We start from the raw sequence: 24,158 nt of genomic DNA on the forward strand, positions 1-24,158 counted from the left end.
GTCCCAGGGCCCAAGTCACACAGCTTTAAATTGGCCTAGGACGCTTTCCTGTCTGGATGTCACCCTGGGCAGAACCTTGAGAATCGAAGGTAAGGGGTGGGCAGCACTCACCTAGGGGATCACTGAGGACTTCGTTCAAGTCCACGGTGCCTTTTCTGGTCATGTGTCTTCACTTGCCCTTTATCTTAGGATCTGAGGAGCAGGAGCAAGGAACGCAGGGAGAGATTCAGGAAGACATCTGACTGTGTTAAGAGACGACAGTCACAGCCACACGGGGAGCGAGGACATTTGCAGCAAAGTAAAACGACTTCACAACTATTGCATCAGAGTTGCCGGTGTGAGAGAGCCTAAGCCTGTCTCAGAGTGCAGGGGACAAGTGGAAAGGAATGGTAAATTTCCACTGACAGTTGAAATTTTGTTAAATAGCCTGCTACTGTTGCTTGTATCACTTGAATGAATGCAGGCATATTTCTATGGGCATTTATATGTTCACTCAAAACCACCAGCCACTCTTGCCCCCATCGGGGATGGGCTTTCTCAAGCACAGTGTACCTCCTGCTTGGGTGGGCCATGCTGCGGGTCCTCGCCTAGGGCCGGGCTGCTACAGGGCACTGAGTCCCCGAGGCACGGCCTGCGAGACAGGACAGGAACACCTCTGCTCTTGACTGAGGGCCTCCGTTTCCCCCTGCAGTGTAAGAATGCTGGTGACTGAGTTAGAAGCATGCTTCGAAGCTGTCCATGTCCTTGCCATTCAGAAGCGGAGCCTGGGAGCTAACGAATTTCTCCAGAATGCGGTTTACATTCATCTTCGACAGGTGAGTTTATGTCCTTTTACAAGTGGAGGAATTACTGCAGTTTTCCTGGAACTTACTCACCACTAGTCCATCTGATTTTTCTGTGCTTGGATTCAATATGGCATGCTAAAAATTCTGGAGTCAGATCTTGAAACCCTGATGAAGAGGATTATTTTATTTCTTTATATGATAGTATTTTACTTACAAAATTCAGAGTTTTCGGTTCTTTCAAAAATTTTTTGGGGGGTTGGAGAAACAACTTTGCTCTTACCATCTTTGTGACCTGTTGCTTTGTGCCTCTCACCTGTCTTCTGTCACTTCTGAGGCGGTTCAAATTGTGACCCTGTCCGGGTTGTTCATGGTATAAAACATAAAGTCTGTAAAACTACAGTCCCATTTACTCCGAAGACATTCCAAAAATACTACTTAAATCTGGGTGTGGTTTTAAGAAGACAGAATCATTAGAACATGTACTTGCAGGTTGCTAGTGCAAAATCCCCAAATCAATAGTCTAGCACAACATCTAATATCTTTCTAATCTACCTTGGGTTTGTATGGATAAGTGAAGCAGTTTGCTAAGAACTCAAGACCAGGGTTAGAATACAGGCTGGTGTAGCTCAGCAGGTCCTCCCAAGCTGATGCTCTGCCAGAGGGCGGGTCCTAGGGGAGAGGGCGTGTCCTCCCCTCCCTGAGCTGACAATTTGATGGGCAAGACCTTCATCAGGTGAAGAACTTGACTTTCTTCTAAGAACAGTGGGTTTGAAATCAGTCCTAAAAGCGTGGGAGTGACACAATCCCATTTGTCTCAAGTAGGGGAGAGTGGCTTTGGGGCCACTTGGGAGACTCGTGAGTCCAGGTGGGCAGTGTTGGTGGCTTCCACTTGACCGGTGGGATGGTCAGTGGGTAAAAGCGAACAGATTGAAGGCATGTTTAGATGGTAAAAAGGAAAGGATGAATGCTGTCTGTGAAGGTAGGATGGAGGAAGGAACAGGTTTCTGGGTGGATTAATGAGGTAAGTGATGATCCTGCTGTGCTCTGAGGAGGGAAAGCTGTAGAGGGAGTTCTGGGGGATAACTGATGAGTACAGCTGTGGGTAAAGTGAAAGGCTGTTAGATGTGTGGTTTGGGAGCTCAGGTGAGAGCCAGTAGTGAGTAGGGGGAGGGGAGAGAGACTTTCAAATCAGTTTGTCTTGTGAACATACAAATAAGGATGAGTAATGACACACTTAAAACCTCTATATTCTGTATTTAAAGCCCAGTAACATTTTGCTATATTGACTGCAGAGGTTCTTAATTTTTTTTTAAGAGAAATAAAATAAATAGAAACAAAATAGTGGAGATAATGAACATCTTAGAGTTGATGTGTGTCCTTGTATGTATTTTCATACCTCATCTGTTTATAACCATAATCTACAAATAGATCGCTTGCTTAGCATAAGAGTTAAACAGAGGGACGTGACACACAGTGTTGGGGCTTGAAGCTGATCTTCTCGGGCAAATTAAGTCACCTCTCTGTGCCTTAGTTGCATCATCTGTGACTTCCCCCGGGCCCCTCATCACAGCTGATTTCCTAGACTAGATGTTGGGAGGGAGGCTGCTGAAGGGAATAAGAAGTGGCAACTTCTAGGGATATTGAAGAGAGAGAAAAAAACAGATTAAAGCCGATAAACTGAGTAAAAATACCCTCAAAAGAGAAAGAATCCCGCAGTGTTTTGAGCCCCTTAGCGTAAGGGAAACAAAATCAGGTAGACCCAAAACTCTTGAGCATGTGAGTATTGTGGGTGGGTGGGTGTCATCAGAAAAGGGTTGAGAAAAGGCCTTTTCATTTCCCTAGACGTTTCCATTAAGGATGGGGAGCAGAAGAGAAAACCCCCTGCTTCACAGTGGAAGCTGCTGTTTTGTGCAAAACTGACCAAAGTTTGGAGACCAGTCATCAGCGGTGCTGGCAAATGAAGAGACTTCGGGATTGGGTGGGGCACTTGCTGCGACTTCCAGGTGACCTGCTGGCTGGGGGCTGTGAGGCGGGCAGTAGGTTTGCAGGGTGACCCGGGCATAATCCCTGGCTCTGAGGCTGCTGGTCTGACTAGCAAACCTAGGCACCCGCAGTCCTAATGGGGCAGCTCGGGATGTGGCCTGGGACACCTGCTGAGCTGAGGGTGAGAAGAGGGCTTCCCTGAGGGGGTGTCATGCGGAGAGTGGGAACGTGTTCCTGCAGGGGAGGAAGAGCCTCTGAGCAGGGTGCTGGATGCACAGGCAAGACCAGCCTGAGCACGGAGGCTTCTGGGAGCCAGAAGTCATACAATGGCCCGAACCGCCTTGTTCCTGCGAGACTGCAGGGAAAAGATGCTGAAAAAGTAGGCAAGGGTCAGACCCTGTGGTGTTTTATGAGTGCCAGTAAAGGACTGGTCAGGCAGGCACGAGAGAACCCTGTGGGCGTCCCAGCTGGGGCGTCACGCCGGAGGGAGGAGCAGTTATAGACTTTGCCACTTATTAGCTGTGTGACTTTGAGCAAGATCACCCCACCTCTCTATATATATATCTTCGTCTGTAAAGTGACAGAGTGAAAAGCTCGTGTAATCAGAAGGCTTAGTTTAGCTCTGATCCTCTGTGTCCAGTCCTGTCAGTGCTGCCCTGTGAGGTTCTGCAGCGGCTGCTCTTACCCTGAGAAGGGAGGGCGTAGAGGGACACTGTAGTGCCCGAGGGCAGGAAGGGGTTGCTTTAAAAGCAGACATGTTGCCGCCTGCAGCTGCAGGCCTGCAGGCAGTTTGGTTGAAGGTCCTGCAGGGGACTTTGGAGGCCTTAGGTCGTGGAGAGTACTTTGGACGCCTAAGCTTCGTCTTAAGTCTTGTTTTCCCTTGCGGACCGGATTTGCCTTTGCAGATTGATGCTGAAGATTTGGGCTTCTAGCAAATCTGTTTTCAGAGATGGGTATATACGTAAAATATCGTATAAAATAAAATGATTTATTTAACGTGTGGGACTTCGCAGCTGTTGGGAACAGCTCTGTTTTCCTGGTTGTCACGGAGGACACCAAGGGTCAGCAGAGCGTTCGGGAAGTCAGGTAGCCTGCAGTGCTGCTGCGGGGTTTTCTCCCGAGTAGAGCACTCTGCTGAGTTGACTCCTCTGAGTTTGGTTGCCAGATGAGCAGACAGCAAATTAATGAGTTCTGGTGGGATTGTATAATGTCAGGAAGAAAGAGGAAACCGTAGTTTTTCCAGACTAAAACAAGCTTTTGTTTCCTGATCCAGTGTGTTCCATTACAGAATTGATGAGTTGTGTCTATTCTGGGACTTCATTGAAATAAACGTTCAGCCTAAATGATAAGAGTTATGTTTTATTTGGCTGGAGGACTCGAGCCGTTATGGCAACCTCTCAGATCACTCTGAGGGACTGCTCCCAAGAGGTAGGGGAGGAGCTAGGATATATAGAAGTTTTACAAGAAAGACCAGGTAAGTTGGAACAATAAAATATTGCTTGTTATCTAAAGAAAACCAGATATCTCAAGATCAAGTATTTAGTGCTTTTCTATGTATGGGAGGAAGCAAACATTTGTGTCATTGAATTCATCCCTTTGGCAAGTACCTAGCTATCTAGGGCCAGTATCCTGTCCTTTCTTACTCTGAGTCCTCTCAGAGGGCACCACTGTGAGTGGCTGAGAGGCTGGGCTGCAGGCATGCACTCGTTGGGGGTGGCAGCAGCCGCTGATGACTTGGTTTCAGCATTCTTTGTTTACTGACATGGTTGCAGTATTTTCATTCACAGTGCTCCCCCTTGGTCCTAAATTCTGCCAATGTTTTGAGAGACATTTCATGACCAATTTTGTCCCATGGTGCTAGGATGGCTCAATCCTAGTTCAGGTGAAGAATCTTCTGAGTTGCCATTCAAGGTGCTAGTTTTTTATCAGGCCCTGTTGATACTAAAAATTCTCTGGATCACCTGTCTTACTTGTTTGTTATGATCCAGGAAGTGTTTTCCCTTCATTGCTCATTCCCATACCTAGAATCACACTATTACAATTACTTTATTCAGGGTTATAAATTTTATCTATTTCTTCAAGATGTTTAGTCATCATCAATTTTGTAGGCCTAGTTACACTTTGGGAAATGTAACAGACAATTTTATAAAATAGATAGGATATAAGTAAAACAGCTAGTAACGTTAATAAAGTCACGATTAAGAATTTAATAGTCGGGAAGTTGTATTTTGGGGTTAAAATTTTGCTTGTGTTTCTGATTGAGTTTGAGTGATCTTATGAGAAAGTTCATATTTATGGTCAGTCTCAGAGCAGGTATTAATTGGTCAGGTGAGGTCTCCCACCTTGTAAGATCAACAGAGGCCTAAACAGAACTATAATTTCTTTTTAGAATAACGTTTCTGAGGGCTATCTAGTTAGAGCCTTGGAGTAGGGAAACTCACAAAGGTAACACAGAAGAACTAGACATAGGTAATTTACCATAAACTTAACAATTGGAGTAGTTCATAATCAAAGGTAGGAGAAATTATCACAGTAATTTTTATGCAGGCCTGGTACGGTGTCTTGGGTCAGCTGTCTACCTCAGATATCGTCTTCTTCTCATCCTGGCCTGGTAGCTTTTTCTCCATTTGGGCATTGTTTTAAGGTGAGCAGTGCTCTATAGGCCAGTGCATTGCAGGGGCTATTTCTGATAGGAAATGAACCCGAAAGTCCGTTTCCTTCAACTTTGGTTTGTATGGTCTATTTAAGAGTACCTGATAAAGGGTCCTTCCATTCAGGTTGGAGACAGTTCTTTAAGTCATGCCTGTTCCAGTTTGTATAATCCCCTGGCTGCAGGTCATGGGGCATTAGAACTTTACCCAAGGATAGATTAGTGAGCTTCAGAAACAAAGCTAGAGTATCCTATTAATAATTCAGTTAAACTGTACAGCAATGTGACATAACAGCAAGGAATGATTGGGAAGTGTGTTAGTAAATACGGAAGTCAATTAACAAAGCTAGAATTTAATATCCACTAAAATATAATCTTTTTTCTCTCTAAAGTTACCCTCATTTTTCTCAAATAAAGCCATGTCAAGATTAATTGCTTTACAAGTTGTCTGATTATTTGATCATATAGGCTTTTTTAAATTGGCTGTGTTGGAACTTTTAATTAGGAGTCTCAGTGTAGAATGTTAATAAGGTTTGCTAAGGCCAGGAAAGCCCCGTCAAGGGCTTGTCATGGATTTCTGCCTTACAGATTTAGGTAAATTCTTTTCTCTTTAAAATCCTTAAAATACCTTGAGATTCTTATATCTGTTAGGAGATGATCTTCCTCATTTGTCTGATAGAGCCACTGGGGACCTAAGGGTTTTTAGTCTATTGAGGGATCAGATAGAGAGAAAATATAACTGTTCCAAGTCTGATTACATAGGTATAATTTATCAAATTGCTTTGAATCATAGCTAGCTTAAAGAGAAGAGATTCTTTATGTCTGGGAAACAGGTTAAAAGCCAGTAGTATTTTAAACAAAATCAAAAATTATAACCATATTCACCAGTTTACTCAGTCCCATGTAACTAATTCTTTTAATCACAGTTTTCATTGGAAATTTAAAATTTCTTACCCAGTTTAGTTCACTGCTATAGTTTGAAATTTATTAGAAATCAGTAAATCTCCTTGAAGAGCAAGCATTTCGCAAAACCATCAGAAGACAACCATTAACTGTCTATAAATGACAAAAGATTTAAAATCATGGTTAAACACCGTTACACTATAATCGATAAAGAAACCTGGTCACTATACCCAGAATTATCACTGGTAACATTTCAGATATACCAGAATTTTAGGGAGTCCATATAATTTCTACAATATCTATATTAATAATATTTTCTCATACAATATAACCTTAGAAGATTTATTATTCATTTGACAATACCGTGTTATTTAACATGCCAAATGAAATTTACTAGATTAAAATCTCTCTTTGGGATGTTTCAGGGGCCCTCTGTAGCATCCCAAACTTAACTGGAGATTAAAAGAACTTTAATTAGAAATTGATATTTGGGAAGCTTGTTAAAGATTTCAGAACACTTGGTCAGATAAACATATAGATCACTGTAACGTAGTACCAATTCATTAACAAGAAAATGCGTCAAAGGTAATGGCAGAACAGATCAGTTAAGTGGTATAAGAAGTTTTACAATCTGTTACTGAAGGTGGATTAATATTTTAAGAAAATTTTTTCCTCTTAACAGCGAGAAAACCAAATCTAGTCTTGTACCTGCTTACTTCTAAGTTTCATTTACTTTGCCCAAGTTGATTCTAAACTTAGCCAATTCCGACCACGTATGAAACTCTTTCCTCAGGGTTCCTCTTCCACAAGCCTTCCATAGCTTTCTATACTCATATTAGTGTGTCCCTTATTTTCTCTTCCATTCAGAAGTAACCAGCTTCAGGAGAAATTCACTATTTTTCATTAACAAAATATAATTCCATTCTTATAATTTCCTTTACACATTTAACTTACTTTCCTAGGATACTGAGATCATTCCCTTAATAATAGAGACTATTTCAGTGTGGCATCATCCATTTATTAGTATTTCTAAACACCTTTATTTTCTCTGTAAGAGGAAGTTATATGTTAAGTAATTCATATATCAATCTTATTTTATCTGAAAATGGCATAGCTATTTAATAAAATCCTATCATTTGACTTAATTTAGCACAACTCTAGAATTTAAAGATACCAAACATTTAGAGATTATCTTAAGCATACATTTTAAAAATATATTTTAAAAATTTACCCAAAGCTCTCATCTCATTTGCATTTAATTTACTTAAAATTTTACCACACCACATTACTGTTTTTTTTCTTGACAATTCTGCAACAGATATAACAGGATCTTATTTGACTTTCATTAAACCTAGGTACAGTAAAAGCATTATACTTAATATTGATGACTTTAAAGATGTCTATATTAATTAGAACATTCTTAAATTAAACAATATCAAATATTATCTTAATATTGAATATTTTCCAGTTCACGTGAGGCTGAAAGTCAATTTGTTCAGTTTTTATTTTAAAAATACTTAATTTTCAAGCTCTTATGTTTTACGTCAATTAAGCAGATCTCTTTGACTTTGATTTTTTTCTAGCTGTAGAAATATCTCACATCAATAATGTGTACACAGTCTTATAAACAGACAAAAGCTAGAGATCTCATAGCTTCACTTTAAAACTTACTTATAAGATAGGTATAATAATAGTTGGAGTAAAGTGAATTTGCTTGCTCAAATCACTAAGGCTTGCTATTTATGAAACAGACATTTAAGATTTCTTGACAAAGTCTGAAGGACACGTCAGAGTTCTGAGTTCTAAAATGCCAAAAATTTCTTGGCCTTAAGTTTTATTTCGTTGAGCTAATTAGGCTCAGTCCTAGGTCACTGTTTGCTGTATTTCCATTTCTGATCTGCAAGACAAAGACACAATCTTCCAATTCCCCAGAGAACTGCTCTGTCACCCAGACCCAATTTTCTCTCCTTAATTGGCATTTTTTTTTTATCAGTGAGAAGAGCTGTAAACAAAGAATTCCATCTTTTAAAACCTTAAGGTTTAATTTATCATGTTTTCCAAAGCTTGCATAAGGCATTTAGTAAGGTCTCTTTTCCTTGAGTTATAAGTTAAACCCAGGGTAAACCTCTTATTATATTTTTTTATTAGCCACTGAATATTAGTTTTTAGTTTTACGTTATACTGGACGGCTCATGTAACTCTGTTGGTTTCTTTTACTTTGTTCAATTAATATTTTCTGAGGGACAGATTTGTGCCCAGACTTATAAAACCAAGAAGGGGAAGCGTTTTTCCATTGAAACATATCTATCCCACAACATAATTAAGCAAAACTTTTATATAAAGACCATTTAAATATACCAATTTTACAAACTTTTATCTCAATTTTATTAAATCTTATACCTTTAATTTTTATATTTATGTTTAAATCAATAATTCTTATTTATAGAAGGAGTGCCAGAAGCCATTTTTTTTGTGTGTGTGCATTGTATCTAATTTTATAGAAAAGTCTCTAGGATGCCCAAGTTTCAGCCAAAGAGCTTAGACCCTTCTCAATTTTTAATTTGATTAATTGGTCTGTTGTCCCAATCATTGATCAAGTATTTCAGTCTATATATACATATATTTTAAACTGCGGCAAATAAAACGGACTTGTTTGAACTTTAATGTTGGGGGGCAGTAGGTGATCTCTTTGGCCCTTTATTTTTACTTTATGTAGTGTAGTATCAAAACCTTGTACCTAAATCCAAAAATGTCCATTTTATTTATCTCATTCAAAATAATAATATAAAAATATTTATCCACTTGGGTTAAGCCCCTTATCTTTTTTTTTCGACATTTTAACAATCCTTTTTCCAGTTATTCAACCTAATTAACATTAATTATTCTAAGTTTTTATTAGCATCCCTAGAACCATTTATCGGAAAGGAAAAACACAAATGTAGCTTTTCAAACCAGTTTTATTTTTTTCACTAAGTTCTTAGCTTAAACATTAGATATATTTTTCTACCTTTAAAATTGATTTTAATAGATACCAATAAAACAGCTGTTTATAATGAGATCTCTTTCAACTCTCACCAATTTAAAAGTTTTTCCAAATTAAAGGATCCATCATATGGCCATCATTTTTTATATATATATATAATAATATATATATTATTATTATATAATATATATATAATATATATATAGTGATTTTAAACCAATAAGATGAAGAGGCTCTTCCACATGAGAGTGGGGGTGTTGCCTAAATAAAATTCAAAGGTTTACTCTTCAAAAGCTAAAGGCCTTTGTGGTCCAGGCTGATGAAACAAAGTTTAAGATGGCAAAATATCTGACAATTGGTACAAAGAATTGCTTAGAATCCCAATTTATTTGCGTGGCCACCATATGTACACAATACTTGAACCTTTTGTATGGCAGAGTCCAAGGTTTCCTTTAAAAAAAAAGTAAACTTATATATACATACATACACAAACTTAAAACACCCAGAGAAAGATAAAACGTTTACATTTCAAGGACACAGGAAGAGAAATCCAAGTTCCCCCTAACGGGAATTTTGTTTGTATAAGTTCAGAATTCCAAAAAATGTTTTTATCAGGCCTGGTTAGTTACTTTCATAGTGAGGTTTTTTTTTTTCTAATTCCCAATTAATGCTGTAAGTTTTGTACGTACGTAAACCTGGCTGGGGTAATAGTTGGAGGCTGGCAATCTGTCATTTTTTCTTTTCTTTTCTATTTTTTATTTTTTTGAAAGTTCTATTCCACATTGTAAGGTCGGGTTCTCACAATAAATTTGCTAGTAAGATTTCCCTCAGGGACAACTCTATGGCATGAAGTCTTTGCCTCTACCACTCCTGCAAGATTCTCTGTCACCAGAGAAAGCTGCTACCAGCCAGGAGGAGGGTCCCATTTTTGGAGTTGAAAGATTACTCATAAGAGTTTTACTTTTATCCTGAAAAATTCAAAGGAGGTAACCAAATTGAGGAAAACATTAGACCAACCTCTTACCTAACCACTCAGCCCTGAACCCAGTGTCCTTCAACTTGGACACACTCGGGACGTCTCCACTGGGTGAGTATTTTCCTGGTATGTTTCCACCAGCCCCACATCGGACGTCTCCGCAAGGTGGGTATTTCCCGTTATCTTTCAACCAGGCCCCACCCAGTATGTCTCCACTGGGTGGGTAATTCACCACAGTATCTTTCAACTGGAGGGCCAGTTACCTGGAAACACCGCCAAATAAAACTCAGGATCATCAAACAATATGTGATTTCCGAGAACCAAGAGAGACTCACCCAAATTCATCTGGACCCCCCGAGGAGGCAGATGGGCACAAAGGGCCACTTATGGTACCAAGGCTCCAGATACTCGGAGAGTTCAGGTGGAGAAAGTCTGCTCTGGGTCCCTTCATGGTGTCCAAAACTGTTGACTGAAATACATGTGCAGCCTAAAGGTTAAGAGTTATGTTTTACTTGGCGGGAGGACTCGAGCCGTGATGACAGCCTCTCAGATCTCTCTGAGGTACTGCTCCCAAGAGGTTGAGGAGGAGCTAGGATATATAGGAGCTTTACAACAAAGACCAGGTTGTTGGAACAGTAAAAGATTGCTTGTTATCTAAAGAAAGCCAGGTATCTCAAGTTCAAGAATTTAGTGCTTTTCTATGTATGGGAGGAAGCAAATATTTTGGACTCCCTGAATTCATTCTTTAAACAAGCACCTAGCTACCTAGGGCCAGTATCCTGTCCTTTCTTATTCTATGTCTGCTCAGAGGGCACCATTGTGAGTTGCTGCAGCTGCTGGGCTGCAGGCCTGTCCTTGCTGGGAGTTGGCGGCAGCCGCTAATGACTTGGTTTCAGCACTCTTTGTTTACTGACATGGTTGCAGTATTTTCATTCACATTGTAGTATTTTCATTCACGGACTGATTATGGATAATCTGCAAACTTGGAAAGCAACCGAAATGGAATTACTGCAGGTACATTCTTCTTTAATAAGCCGTGTGCAAACATAAACATGGAGGAAGCATACATTTGGATTTGGTGGTGTAGGGAAGGGTTTCTGCACAATACAGGAGAAGGCAATGCAGAATTCCTTAAGTCCACCTTTCTTTTCTGTAGTGGTTTCTGAGAACAGTTTATGGTAATTAACCAACATTGACAAATGGTGGCACACATTGCATTTAAAAGCTGGCCGGCTGCAAACTTGTGTATTGGACAGGTGGAATTCATAGGCAAATGGTCAGGTGGATGGGAGAGAGACGGAGCCTAGGCCTGGGCCCAGATTCCGGTTTAAATCGGCATTTCCTCACCATACGGCCTTGGACTAGAATGCAACCTCTCTTAACCTGTTGGTGAATCTGTGAAATGGGCATGATAATATTCGTTTCTTCCTGGGATTGTTGTAAGTTCTAAAGAGTATTGTAGCACAGATGAAGCACTTAACACACTGGCACTTAGCAGTGTTCACTGTGTGCGGCCGCCCCGCTTGGCATGTGTCAGAGCCGTAAAGGCAGCATGTGTCTGTTGAGGATGCACTGGTAGCCCCTTGAATAGGTTGTGAATATGGTGATTCCCTTTAATCTTGGTAACTCTGTGTGCCATGGGAAGTTATTTTCATGGACAGATGAGGAATCTCAGGGTAAAGAAGACTGTGTAATTTGCCCAAAGTCAGACCATAATTTTGGGTGCAGGGGCCTCTGTTCAGCATGGGCCCCAGGGCCTTCTGCCCTCTCCATTCAGCACCAGAACCAGATGTGGGGTCGGCTGTTTCCCAGCCCAGAATATCGGGCAGGCCGCAAGACACACCTGGCTCTGCACTGCTTGAGCAAAAACTCCGGAGGAGAGGAAGTTACAAAAGGGATAATAATAAAAACAGATGACAGCAAACTGTGATCAGCACTGAGAAGGAAAGGAACACGCCTCGCAATGCAGAGCTGCGAGCTTTCCCGTCGGGGCTGCTCTGGGGGCGTTCATCTCAGCTAAACAAACTCTGCTGCTGCACCAAGGCAGGAAGGCAGGGAGCGTGTGGCCAGGTAGACAGGGCCTTGTTAATCATACTCATTCCCCATTAAGCTGCAGCTGTCACGGGCACTTACCTAGTAAACAGATGTCTTCCATAATCATCACGCACTTTTCTTGGTAGTTTTATTGCCCCACCTTTGAGATGAGGTCATTGAAGCTGAGCAGTTTGCTGCATGCCCGTGATCACCATGGAAATACCCCCACTGGTCTTTCAACCTAGACTGGTGTGGCTGTCATGTCCCAGCCCTGTGAATGGCATCGTGTTGCTTCTCCCAAGTGTCCCAAATGACTGACATTGATATTCTTAATTCGTAGGAAATGGTATGTGACAATAGGAGAAAAAGGTAGTAAGAATTTGTTTGGAAAACTAGAACAAAATCCAATTCTTCCCCAGCTGGGGGAGCGTACCCTGTGTCACTCACCCCACTCACTGCGTGTCACCTCCTCCCTGCCGTCTCCGCATTCAGAAGCCACTCTGAGCCTTTGAAGAACATTTTGCCTCATGACAGTGTTGACTAGGACCTGCGACCTCTCTGTCCCTGGTTAACTCTCTCTTCAAAGCCATTTAAATTTTTTGCAGGCTCCTCCGCTCAGATGTAAGAATATTCTCTTTCAACTTCTTGATGCAGCTCCTTAATGAAGATCTCGTGAAGGAAACTTAGTCAAAACCTGGGAGGTATGCACACAGTGACTGCAACCTCAGCACTTTATGAAGTTCAGAATCAGATTTGTGGGTGACTCAGGAAAGGCTTTTTTATGGTAACAAGGGGAAAGTGAAAGGATGCAGGCTGTGTGAGACTGAAACATCTCGGTCCCAGCCAGCAAGGCACCGGCATTCAGGATGGTGTGTGGGGAGTGCAGAGTTCTCACAAAGAAAGAAGTGTTGGGATGGGAGGGAGGACAGTTATGTACTTTACTGTGGAGGGAAAAAGTGGGTTAAGCATTTCCTGGTTGAACAAGAGGACTGTGACATGATGTGCTTGTATTTTGGAGAGAAGGGTTTTGTGGGGACAGGCCTAGGGAGAACGCTCTGTGGCTGTGGAGTCAGCACAACAGAGAAACACAGAACCGTGCAGACCTCAAGGCCCCTGCTGGGGAAGAGGCTGCCCGCCAATTCGAGCCCTGGGGGCAGCTTCTGTCCCTTAGCTGGGGCCTCAGAGCTCCCTTCACAACCCAGTCCTGTTGATACAAGGAATAAAATGTGAGGCATGAGAAGGGCTGTGTCCCAGGCTTTGGTTGAGCCCCTGGGATGTTTCCCACCAGATTTTGTTCCTTGGCTTTGTGCAGTAAAGTTTTCAAGAGCAAGCCAGTGTTGAGGAAAGGTAGATTTATTCACAGAGACACATTGAAAGGCAAGAGAAAGGCCACGAGGTGTGGGGTTTGGGTGCTCAGATTAAAAGTAGGTACACACTCCACAGAGTGTGGGCTTTCTCCGAAGAGGGAGAGAGAGGGGTGACCGCGAGGTGGCGCTGTTTTGCTCGTTTTCTTGGGCTTGGTGGTTTCATTTGCTAATATATAGAAGGACCAGCCTAAGGGCAAGGGGCTGGGATTCCCAGGGAGTTGGCCATTTCCCACCCTTTGACCTTTTGTGGCTAGCCTTGGGACTGCCATGGTGCCTTGGGGCATGTTATTCACCATGTTACTATTACAATGGGTGTATAATGAAGCTCAAGCTCTGCTAGAAGTTAAATCTCTTCATCCTGAGCCTCAAGGCCTACTGGGGGTTGAATCCTTCACCATTTTGTTGTTAATTGCTGTGGCCTTCCTTGAATGGCTGTGCTCTGCCCCTTCCATCCTGTCTCACTGTGATGACACAGAGAGAGCAAAGGCCGGGACCTGCCTGTGCTCCTGCATTTAACAGCAGGAAGTGTGGAGTGGGCTTATGATGACTCTGAGTGGTGAGAAATATGTTTCAGATTTTGCCACGTGAGACATGGGGACCTGCCAGCAGCCATCACAGATTTATCTCAAGGACATTATCGCTTGTGTTGTTACAGAAACAACAGGCCAGCCAAGAAACATGCACTGAGATTTATTACGCCGGCGGGCTCAGAGGGGCTTCTGTTCCGAAGCTCTGAGCACCTCCAAGACCTGCACATGTGGTTCTATAGGGTTAATTACAAGTAAGGGGCTATTAGCCAATAAGGCTCAAACAACAAAAAGCAAGGAATCAGTACACTGAAGCTTATGAATTTGGAACAGATCACTTTACTGACAATTGTTGACCTTGGATTTACGAGTTAGCTTATTAGCCCATTCAACTGACACTAAACTTCATATTTACGAGTTAGCCCAGCAATACTTAGATCAGTAAACCGACACTTATCACACTTAGATTTGTGACTTAGCTCGTTAGCCCAGCTGGGCTTTTCCTTCACAGTGTCATTCATCTTTTCTATATTTCTTTTTTTTTTTTTTTTAAGTATTTAATCCAAATTTAATATCAGGTTTTTTTGGAAAGAAATTTCTCTTTTTCTTTTCTTTGGGACTCTTTTGGGGGGGTAGGTAATTAGGTGTATTTATCTGTTAGTGGAGGCCCTGGGGCTTCAACCTGGGACCCCGTGCACGCTAAGCACACACTCTACCACCCCCCCATGATCTTTTCTTTTTGCTGTAGCTGCCAAGAATCTTACAGCTGAATTTCTAGTCGGCCTTTAACAGTTGCCCTGACTCCAGGGAATCCATTTTTATGACTTTACCTCCCCCTGGTTTCATTTAAGTATTGAATCTCCAATTTCTCTTCACTCTCAATTTTGCCTTTTTGTTGTTATGGTTGTTAAGGTGTGTTTAAAAAAATTGTTTAATTTCTCTTTTAGCAGGAGGCTGAAAGTAAATAAATATGTAAACAAACAGCACACTTAAATGCTTTTATACATTCTAAGCTGTTTAGTAGTTACTTAAAAACCGAATTGAATATTAAAGTGATAACATTTTTAAATTATTTTTTAATTTTTTACAAAGATATAGATGATTTGAAATATGATATGTTTCAGGTGTACAATAGATGCTCCATTTATAGTTACTGTAAACATTGGCTGTATTCCATGTGTTGTAAGATAAATCCCTGTAGCCTTACATTACATGTTGCAGTTTGTATAAGAAAGTTGGGTAACGCAGAGTCTGGGGCATGGCTGTGTCTGACCCAGGGTCACGCTCACCCTGCCTGTCAGAGCCCAGGCCCTCACTCCTGTCTGCAGGGCAGCGAGTGGAGGCAGCCCTCATCAGCGCTGGCACCACCCTCTGAGCGGCAGTGACAGCAGTGTCTGTGTGTGGACGTGCATAGTGTTTTTCCAGGAACTTTACATGCATTTCTGCATTTAATAATTAAAGCCCTCCTGTGAGGAAGCTTTTTATGATTTTAATGAATAATACATTTTATTTTGATATTGATAGACTTCAAACCTCCGGAAAATTTACAGAAGTAGTACAGTAAACGCTTAGATACAGTTCACCTTAAAGGGCACAATTAGCCCTTTTGTGTCTGGCTTATTTTAGCATAAAGTTTCAAGGTTCATCCATAATGTAGCCTGAGTCAGTACTTTATTCTTTTGGTTTCATAATATCCTTTTTCTTTTTTTTCGTTTTTGGTCTATTTAAAAATACTTTCATTGAAGTCTAGTCAGTTTATAATGTTGTGTCAGTTTCTTGTGTACAGCAAAACAATTCAGTTAAATAGGAACATACCTGTATTCATTTTCATATTCTTTTAAACATAAGTTACTATAAGATATTAAATATATTCTCCTGTGCTATACAGTATAAACTTGCGGTTTATTCTATACATACTCAGTATCTGCAAATCTTGAACTATCAATATATTCCTTCCCACACCCTCTCCCCTCTGGTAACCATAGTTTGGTTTCTATGTCTCTGTGTCTGTTTCTGTTTTGTAGATAAGTTTATCTTTTTGTGTCTTTGATTTTCGATTTTTTTTTTTTAAGATTCCACATGTGAGCGATCTCATATGGTATTTTTCTTTATCTTTCTGGCTTACTTTTCTTTGAATGACATTCTCCAGGTCCATTCATGTTGCTGCAAATGGCATTACTTTATTATTATTTTATGGCTGAATAGTAGTCTATTGGAGAAATATACTACAGTCTCTTTATCCAGTCATCTTTCAGTGGATATTTAGGTTTTTTCCATGTCTTCCTATTGTAAATAGTGCTGCTGTGAACATTGGGGTAAAAGTGTCTTTTTGAGTTAGGGTCCCTTCTGGATATATGTCCAGGAGTGGGATTGCTGGGTCATATTGGAGGTCAATTTTTTGTCTTTTGAGGAACCTCTATACAGTTTTCCACAATGGCTCCACCAAACTGCATTCCCACCACAGTGCAGGAGGGTTCCCAATTCTCCGTAGCCTCTCCAGCATTTACTGTCTGTGAACTTCTGAATGATGGCTATTCGGACTGGTGAGAGTTGAGTCTTGATTGCAGTTTTGATTTGCATTTCTCTGATAATGATATTGAGCATTTTTTTCATGTGCCTATTGGCCATTTGTATGTCTTCATTGGAGAAAAGTTTCTTTAGGACTTCTGCCCATTTTTGAATTGAATTGTTTGTTTTTCTTTCTTATTAAGTGTAAAAGCTGTTTACATATTCTGGGAATTAAGCCCTTGTCAGTTTCATTTATTGCAACTATTTTCTCTCATTCCATAGATTGTCTTTTTGTTTTGCTTTTTGTTTCCTTTTCTGTGCAAAAGCTTGTAAGTTTAATTAGACCCTACTTGTATTATTTTGCTTGAATTTCTATTGCTTGAGTAGACTGCTCAAGGGAAACATTGTTGAGATGTATGTCAGATGTTTTGCCTATGTTTTCTTCTAAGAGGTTTATAGTGTCTTGTCTACATGTTTAAGTCTTTAAGCCATTTTAATTTATTTTTGTGTATGCTGTGAGGGAGTGGCCTAACTTCATTGATTTACATTCAGCTGTCCACTTTTCCCAACACCATTTTCTGAAGAGGCTGTCTAATCCATTGTATGTTCTCACCTCCTTTGTCAAAGATTTAATGACCAAAAGTTTGTGGGACTATTCTTGGTAATTTTGTTTATCCGTTCATTGATGGATGGATATTGTTTGTAACCTTTGGCTACTCTGAATGATACTGCCATGAATATTGATGTGCAAGTTTTTGTGAGAATATATTTTCATTCTGTTGGCTGTACAGTTGGCCCGCCATTTCTGTAGTTTCCACTTCATGGATCCAGATGGCTGATTGTAAAGGGACTTGAACATCCTTGGATTATGGTATCCAGGGTGGGGGGTTCCTGAAACAAACCCCCCGAGGATACTGAGGGATGACTCTATATGTAGGAGTGGAATTGCTGTGCCATATAATTCTAACCTTTTGAGGAAACACCAGGCTTTTCCAAAGAAGCTGCACCATTGCCCCTTTCCAATGGCTGCGTATTGAGGGTTCCCATTTCTCTGCCTCCTGACCGACACTTGTTATTGTCCATGTTTTGATTATAACCATCTTAGTGAGTGTAAAATCAGATATCATTTTGATGTTGATTTCGCTAGTGATGCTGAGCATCTTTTCATATGCTTATTGGCCAATTGTGTATCTATTTAAATACTTGGCATATTTAAAAATTGGGTCGATTTTCTTTGTATTGGTCAGTTATAAGCATTTGTTTTATATCCTGGATACTAGTCTCTTATTAGATATATGCTTTGCAAAATTTTTCTCCTATTCTGCAGATTGTCGTTTCACTTTAGTTTTTTTAAACATTAAAACAATTTCTTTCTAGGGGAGGTAATTAGATTTATTCATTTTATTTTTCTTGCTAAGCACGCACTCTATCACTTGAGCTACACCCTTCCCCTTTCATTTCACTTTCTTGATGATGTCCTTTGTAACAAATGGTTTTAAATTTGATGAAGTCAATTTTATCTTTCTTTTTTTTCACTTGTGCTCTTGGTATTGTATCTAGGAAGCCATAGCATATCCTTGAACCACAAAGATTTAAACTATGTCTTCTTTTAGAATGTTTATACATTTAGTTTTTACGTTTCCGTCTGTGATCCATTTTGAATTAATATTTTATTTGTTATATAAAATACGGGGGTCCAGATTCCAGATTCATTCTTTTGCCTTCAGATACCCAGGTGTCTCTGCACCATTTGTTGAATAGACTATTCTTTCAATGGAGTTTTGTTGGCACATTTCTGGAAAAATGACTGTAAATGTAAGTTTCCCCCCTGGATTTTTTATTGTTTCTCATAGATTTATGCATCCAAACTTATGCCAGTACCATAATGACTTGAGTACTATAGATTTGTAGTAACCATTGAGTGAGTCCTCCAACTTTGCTCTTCTTTTTCAAGATTGTTTTGGCTGACCTGGGTCCCTTGCACTTCCATATAAATTTTGGCATCAGTCCTTCAATTTTTGCAAAGAAGTCAGCTGGAATTTTGATAGGGATTCCATTAAATTTGTAGATCACTTTCGGGAGTCTTAACATTTTTAACAATATTGTCTACCATTCCATGAACATGGGATGCCTTCCATATATGTAGATGTTTTAATTTTTTTTGGTGATACTTCAAAATGTTCAATGTGCAAATCTTGTAAAATTTTCTTAAATGTATCTCTCATTTTATTTTTAATGCTGTTGTAGTTGGAAAGGCTGAGCTTCCTAAGGGTGGGACTATATATCAATTTATTTATTTCTAGGATTCCTACACAGCAAATACCCTAGATTTATATTTGCTACATAAATCTATCCACAATTCTTCCCACCCCCGTGTCATAAGAAACCAAGACCCAGGTTAAGCTACCTGAACACTTATGTGGAAGTGAGAAGTGAGACCCTTGGGTGGGGCTTTGTGCAGATTATACTGAAAGCTTATTCATTATGGCTTCATCTTAATTTCTTTTAAACAATCCTTTCAGTGTATATAGTCAGATACATTAAGAAAATGCCCTTTCGATGTGTGGAGGAGCTAAGACTATAATTTTCAAATAATTTCTAGTGAGAGTGTTGTACTTGAAACTAATTTGCATCAATCTTTGAAGATTTATGTTTCAGGAGCTTTGACTATATAATACCTGTCTTTATTCAATAACTACAACTAAATGCTCAAACAACATGTAAGAGTTTGAGCAAACTGCCCCCGCCCCGTAGTGCTGGTTGGCTGCAGCTGTAACTGGAGTCAAGTCTTACCTATCCCAGTACGCTTGGGTGGATCTGCTCAAAGGGGTTCGTCCAATAGTTTGTCGGTAGTCTTTTGGACAAAGCCATAAAGCATTGATTTAAGGTTGCTGGAATGGAATCTATTTTATTAATATTAAGTAAGCACATATTGAGTGCTTACTGTATGTTGGGAATTGTCCCTCAGCCTCACATGAATATTATTCCGCTTAAAACCTCTCATATTTCCTTGTTATTCACACTTTACAGATAAGGAGTCTGAGTATTAGCTCTTCTCTCTTTTGGGGGGAGCTCATTATCAATGATGGGAAGTTGTAAGGAAAAAGATACTGATTCATCCAGAGAAAACATTTTTCTGAGAGTCAGCACTGAAGAGGTTGATCATTGTTTGAGTAAGACGAGCCCCGGGTTGTACGGAGTCAGCATCCCTGTCCTGGACACGGCACGTGTAGCACTGCGTGGTGGGTGAGGCGGCGCGGCCGCGCAGGGAACGCGGATGCCGGGCCGTTGGGCTGTGCTCAGGCCCGGTGGGGCTTTCTCCTAAGGGAAGTGGAACGTCATTGTCAGAATTTAAGTAGGGGAGAGGGGTGCTCTCGTAGATCACTTTTGTCTTGTAGAATGCTTAGAAACATTTAGAAGGCTCGGCAGGAGGTGATGTGATAAGTCAGAGTAGGGTGGCTATGAGGTGTAGCAGTGTTCAATTTTCAAATGGTTTTCAGTCCCAGGTTTGTGGCTCAGTAGCCGTGTCACTTTGGATGACGCACTCAAGGAAGTGAAACAATTTATCTTATTACTTGAAGCAGTGATATACCGACTTCCCAGGACTTCTGTGGAGATCCAGTGAGATAACGTGTGCACAATGTGCAGCGTGGTCCCCAGCACACAGTCAGTGCTGAGGGAGTGCCAGTGAGAACTTTGTAGGTGAGGTGTGGGTGGTGTGACTCATTGACTGAGGAAATTGGGCCCTGAAGGAGGGGTCCAGTCACATCTGTGAGTGATGGGACTGAGCTGGGAGAGGCAGAGGGTGGAGTTGGTGGTGCCCTTGAAACATCTAAGTGCAGTGCCACAATCACAGAGGAGGTCTAGGCCCGGGCTGTGCATTTTCCTATAATCTCAATCCCTGAGGACGCCAAGGTATTGATCATTGAACGTGAAGACATACTTACAGGACAAGTGAATAGTAGTATCATCTCTGTCATCAAAGCTCACGTCTCTTTATTCATCACTCACTTTGCTAATTGGGTACTTACAGAGCTCAATTCACCATCCTCACCTGGGCTCAGGCTCCACAGAAAAGATCTTGTGAGTCTCCCTCTTTTCCAGAAGAAAACACATTTAGCTGGTAGACTTCTCTACTTCGCCAGACTTAGAATTTTAGTTTGTTGATTTAATTCTGTTTTCTGTTGGCCGTCTCCTGACAGGAGAGACATTTTACCTCATGGTCAGGTTTCAATTAGCTGTTACTGAGAACTGCTGATCTGATCCATAGTGTATTTTTTTCTATTAACTTTGTAGAGTACTTATCATTTTTCTGTCTTTCCCTTTAATTTTGTTTCCTCTTCAATGTTCTATCCTATTTGGGGCCTTATTTTATTTTTTAATTCAAAAATGTCTGTTAGCAGTTAAGAAAACAAAAGCAAATAAAAAATGCACATGATAGCTAGATTTAGAATATATCTAGTGTGTTTTCTGTCTCGGCAATGGAGGGTTCTAGAAACTCTTGAAAACCTTCATTACATAAGTTCCTTAAAATGCTGATTAAGAAATAAGACCTTCCTTCCTCATCTTTCAAGCTGCACAGCTAATTGTCAAGAAAGTGAGGGGAAATCCTCAGAAGCCAAGTCAACCAGAAAGCAGGGATTCTGGGAGATACACGAGCCTTAGAAGCCCTGGGGGCCAGTTGGCTCCTGAACTGAGTTTCAGTTGCCTTGACAGGAGGGCAGGATGTGAGCCCCAGGCCTCTCACACTGGGAGTTGGATGGCTGTTCTTATGTAAGGCCAAGCACATCCTGAGAATCCTGCTTTATAAAAGGGTGAATTAGAAAGAAAAGTAAAAAAGCATTCCTCAAGGCAAGGAAGTAAGGAAAGTCAATTTTTTTGGAAGCGGGGAAAAATAACATATCCAATGTAAGTATTTAGTTTAAATCTGTTCTGGCATGAGACTGACAACAAACTCCTGGCAGAAAATCACAGCTCCTCCCGGAAAGAGAAGTTGTGTTTTGAATGAATCAGTGGGCAGCCATTCCGAAAAAGGTCTCCAGAGTCTTCTGGATCAAGATACCGGACCCAAACACCTCCCTTCCATGGTCTCATTTAAATAACCAGAAAGGTTTTAAAGGAAAGAAGCCATAATCATAGTTCTATTTATTGACATTAATATATGCTAGGAATTCAGATGTGACTATGGAGTTGTCACCTCTTTTATGGACCTTACTTTCTATTTGACATAGTTGGGGAACTTGGTGGAGGGTGGTGTTAGACTGTTGCAATTAGCCAGGACAGGAGATTAAGAAAGCAGTGAAGGGCGGGTGACATTTTTAGCTGAGGACAGTCCTGTTCAGTTGGTTTGTAATTGCAGGCTCGTTGAGTTGTCACTGGAGGGAATTGATCTTATGGAATTTGGACTTAACTCAGGCCTCTTCAGAATGGACAAGTGAACCTGGAGAAAGACAGTCAAATCTGTGCAGACATTAAAGTCCACGTGAACGTGCTGTATCCCTGAGCCAAATATAGGACAAGTAGGCAGCACTTCTTGAAGACAGAGGAGTGGTTTTTAAGGTTCTCCAAGAATGAAGCCCAGGGAACCGGGATGGCCAGTTGTCAAACTGTGACGTTGCTCTTTGGACGGTGTACCCACCGAGGTTATTGGCCGTTAATAGGTTTCCATTTCTCTTTAATGCATGACAGGTGATGAGGACGTGGGCATACACTTTTGACACCTTGTCAAAGTGACTGGGTACCTGCCTAGAAGGGCGGGCACAGCTACGGCTGCGCCATACATCTTGCCGCCCATCCCGTTCCCCGGCTCCGTGATCACGGCAGAGTGGTTCCTTGTTGAGCTGTCCGTCTCCTCTGTGACATCATAACCCAACAAATTACCGGAGCGTATTAGCTTGGCTTTGTTCTTTTCCATCCTTCCCTTCAAATGATGATGACTGATAATGGACCCAGTTACGTTTGCAGATGATTTACACGTAGTGCTGTCAATACAAACCTTGTAATCCCCACTGTGTGATCTAGAGAAGAAAGTTACATTCTTTCCAAATTGTTTTGATGCACTTATGTGGGAAAATGATGTACGTTTGAATATGTATTTCCTCTCTGAATCATCATGGCTACAGATGAATATTTGTAGACATGGAATGAGTTTACTGTATTTGAACTGTATGGTCCCCTAAATTCTCCCCAGCTTTTTAAAGTCATCACTGGAGTGCTACCTCCACAGTGTCCCAAAGCATCCACCACTGCCTGTTCTTCGGAAACTGTGAGTTTCCAAGTTGGAGAAGGCTGCTGGCTGTTGAGGCATTCTCTGGCACATCTCTGGCTGGCTGATGTGAGCTTAGCACACAAGACTTGGCAGACAGTATCTAACCATGGTCACGTCCATTTCTGGAACACTCATGGAGGATTTTACACCTATGCTAGTGGCATACGTTATTTCTTTTAGTTTTCAAAACAATCATAATTAGATTTTATCACCTGTATTAATAAGGAAACTGTCAAAGCGAGTGATGTGCAGACTTTGGACTGGAACACGGGTCTTTCTGATCCCTATCTCTGTTCCCTCCCCAGCCTATCCTTCCAAATGTCCAGGAGACTCTTCCTCAGTCTTGAGTTTCCCGCTGATGTTACCACTGTCTTTGTTTCTGGAGAGGAAAACAAGTCTAAACTTACTTTCCAGTTGGAAATGGAATGGAGAGTTAACGTTGGAAGCCGGGAGAGTCTGTCCTGTGATGAAGCGGTCTCTGAGCCACTTCCATGGGGACGTCACGTCACTGTCTGGGCCCCTTGCACAGCCTGTGCACAGGTGATAAGCCAGATGTGCTGAGCAGTCCTACCGGACAGGGAAGTGCGTTGGAAATGAGTTTGGGTATTTGGTTTCATTACATATGTTCCTGAGGGCCTTGGCCTGGCACTTCAAATGGGACCACTCCCTGTCCCACAGACTCATGCTCTGGGCCCGTGCAGACCTGACGTGGCCTCAGCCTGAGGCTCAGGGCCCGTGGTGATGAGGAGCATTTTAGTCCAGGGTCTGCCGGAGGCTCTGACACTTCTGGGCCATGGGAATTTGTCCAGGATGATAATAAATCCTCCCCGAGATTCAGATTTCCTTGCCTGTGAGCTGGGGTAGTAATAGTTTCTGAAATGATTGTAATGATTCAGTAACGGGCACAGCGTGTGCTGGCAGGTAGCTTGTGTTTAAGGAGCAGAAGTCGCAGTCACTCTGTCAGCCTCTCACTGTGTGCTCTGTGCTTTGAGAGGTTGTGTGTTTGGTGAAAGTCCCGCCCAAACCCTAGGGTGTAGATGAACTGTTGTTCCTTTACTTTCCCGTCCTTTTCCTCTTTCCCTTCTCTGTGTCCCATGTTTAGGTAGCAGATTCCTCTGTTTCAGGGAATACGGAACTTTCTAGTAAAAGGAGAGGCGGAACGCGGAAAGGTGGG

The 24,158-nt window shown here is 41.3% G+C and overlaps 1 long non-coding RNA gene across 3 annotated transcripts in view; it reads left to right on the top strand.

The window, feature by feature from the left end:
- The first annotated feature begins 779 nt into the window (after positions 1 to 779).
- LOC135318890 (uncharacterized) overlaps positions 780 to 24,158 on the top strand; it is a 33,382-nt gene continuing 10,003 nt past the window's right edge. For 2 of the 3 annotated variants that reach the window (XR_010377294.1, XR_010377292.1), the window contains exon 1: positions 12,856 to 13,015. This is a non-coding gene — a long non-coding RNA (uncharacterized LOC135318890). Of the gene's footprint in view, positions 816 to 12,855; positions 13,016 to 24,158 lie in introns of those variants that run through there. The other variant, XR_010377293.1, reaches the window with a different exon arrangement.

Source organism: Camelus dromedarius, chromosome 22 (genome assembly GCF_036321535.1).
Source record: "Camelus dromedarius isolate mCamDro1 chromosome 22, mCamDro1.pat, whole genome shotgun sequence".
In the NCBI taxonomy this organism is placed as follows: Eukaryota; Metazoa; Chordata; class Mammalia; order Artiodactyla; family Camelidae; genus Camelus; species Camelus dromedarius.